At 43.4% G+C, this 2,500-nt stretch overlaps 1 protein-coding gene across 1 annotated transcript in view; it reads right to left on the bottom strand.

Annotated features, from left to right (window-relative positions):
• LOC134459742 (receptor tyrosine-protein kinase erbB-4-like) overlaps positions 1-2,500 on the bottom strand; it is a 556,606-nt gene that overhangs the window by 192,610 nt on the left and 361,496 nt on the right. The window lies entirely within an intron of this gene.

Below are 2,500 nucleotides of genomic sequence, written 5' to 3'. Positions count from 1 at the left end.
ACCGCACACAAGTGAACACTGCACACTGCGAAATTGCATTTATGCCTCACCCGTGCAAGGGGGCAGCCCTCAGTGGCGCCCCATGGGGAGCAGTGCGGTGGGACGGTACCATGCTCAGGGTACCTCAGTCATGGAGGAGGATGGGGAAGAGCACTGGTTGAGTACTCCCCCCACCAACCTGGCGGGTCGGGAGTTGAACCGGCAACCTCTGAGATGCAAGTCTGACGTCCTAACCGCTCACCCATGACTGCCCAACTTAAGGTCACAACAAAAGAGGGAGGTGAGAAGTTGGATTTTCAAAGTAAAAAGATATTTATTAAAGGGACACTGTGTGAGATTTTTAGTTGTTTATTTCCAGAATTCATGCTGCCCATTCACTAATGTTACCTTTTTCATGAATACTTACCACCACCATCAAATTCTAAGTATTCATTATGACTGGAAAAATTACACTTTTCATACATGAAAAGGGCTCTCCATGGTCCGCCATTTTAAATTTCCAAAAATAGCCATTTTTAGCTGCAAAAATGACTGTACTTGGACCATACTAGAAAATATTTGTTTATTACTTAGTAAACTGTCATGTAAAGATCAAATTTGGCAATAGACAGCCCAGTTTCAATGAGCAGCATAGTTGCAGTACCTTTTTTGACCATTTCCTGCACAGTGTCCCTTTACGTAACTAAGCACAAATTAACAGCTAACAAAACCATACAAAGTGAGATGGGTCAAAGTCAGCCATCAGTCGTGTGTGCATGTTGGATGCTTGCGAGATATGCTGTGTGCAGTGTTGGGGTGCCAAGTGAAAGTAAAATGGCCCACGGAATAGAGGAGATTGCCAGGTCGTCACAGCCATGCACAAGTCTCAACTATGAATATTGTATCAAGTAGTTATGTGTTTAGCATTGAAGGTCCAAAGCATTAGCATTGGTACTTCAATAAAATTTTAACACATTTACATTTAATACTTCAATAAAATATAAAATACTGTATGCCATGGTTTATTTATATTGACTAATGAATTATACTTTATGCTCAAGGTTTTATCTCTCCGGATGATCTATGTTTAGTATGAACACGTTGTCAAATAATAACATTCATTATCTATGAGCCCTATTAATCTCAGTAATTACTGCTTTGCTGAGATGTTAAATATGGGCTTTAATTACTAGTCGTTAAGAATAGCTGATGTAAAGCCGGGTCAGAATTTGTTCAGAAACCTGGCGGGAAGAAGAGGGAGATGAGAGGAAAGAAAGAAAGAAAGCAGACTGAGGGTAGAAAACTAACTTCAGACCTAGAGAGTGGAGCAAAGTATAACTTTACTAATCCTGTGGGGAAGTCACCCCCGCTGACTTCAAATCCAGGTCTCCTCCTGGGGTATCAAACATGCACTCTGACTGCGACAACAAAGAGCTAGAGCTCATTGGTATGGGAGTAAGAGCATCCTCACAAGTTGCCCAAGTGATCCATCAGAAAATCTCCAAGGAAATTCAAGAATCCAGTCGCACATCATATGCATATACCTCATTTAAACATGCACATATCTTGTACAAATATAATGAAATGTGTGACAAGACATTCCCCCTGTTATATGCATACCAGAATGTCAATGACAAAGTCATAATGTATTACTTACAACTGTGTGCAATGTCATAGTTATGTACTGCAGTACTATGTAATGTGTTTTTCCTCAATCTCAATGAAGGTGTTCCGCTGTATCTATGAGACTTGCCCTTCACACATGTTGTCATCCAAATGGTAATGGCCATGTCTTAATCTGTTACTTAACCACTTTGCACCTGTGTGTGCCAGCTATATAACACATTCACGGTGGATCCTAACCTGTCTATTCCCCACGAGCAAAGAGGTTTTTGACTACGGCTCCTGTGGTAAAAGAAGCACTCTGCACGCCTACCCGTATGCCGGTTTTATCTTTTGAGTTTTATCTTTCTTATGTGCTTTTAGCAGTTCCCCGAGTCTGGCATCATGAATTCTATCTCCAATCTAAGGGGCAAAACATACCAAGGCGGAACGGAACGGTCGCGGGACGAACGCGGTCTTTCTGCTTAGTTTCGGTAGGCGTGTTTTTCTCTGCCTTTCACACTGACAGCGTCGGCGTGCGCGGCCAGTCCTGTTAAAAAAAAACCCACAGCTAAAGCTAGCGTGCTACTTTGCCATTCATTTGAATGAGACACCGCCGGTCGCCGGCGTGAAAAATACGCTCGAGTTCTATTTCCCGAATGCAGCGCGGCGCGGAGCCGGCTCCCGCGGCGCTGACGCCCGACTACCGCCGGTTGGTGTGTAAGGACAGATAGGTTTCAATGTATTTTCATCGACGCCGGTAAAAAACGCGGCCCTTCTGCGACGCTTTACCGCCCTGGTGTGTAAGACCCCTAACATAGTATAATAGAAACTTATGGTGCCAGCTAGCAGCTAGATGGTACCAGCCGTCGATGATAATTGCTGGTTTGAAAATAGAAATACCAGAACAAGAGAATGG

This window comes from Engraulis encrasicolus, chromosome 12, assembly GCF_034702125.1.
Source record: "Engraulis encrasicolus isolate BLACKSEA-1 chromosome 12, IST_EnEncr_1.0, whole genome shotgun sequence".
In the NCBI taxonomy this organism is placed as follows: Eukaryota; Metazoa; Chordata; class Actinopteri; order Clupeiformes; family Engraulidae; genus Engraulis; species Engraulis encrasicolus.
The sequence above is the reverse complement of the archived record's forward strand: the minus strand, read 5'-3'. Positions and strand labels throughout refer to the sequence as shown.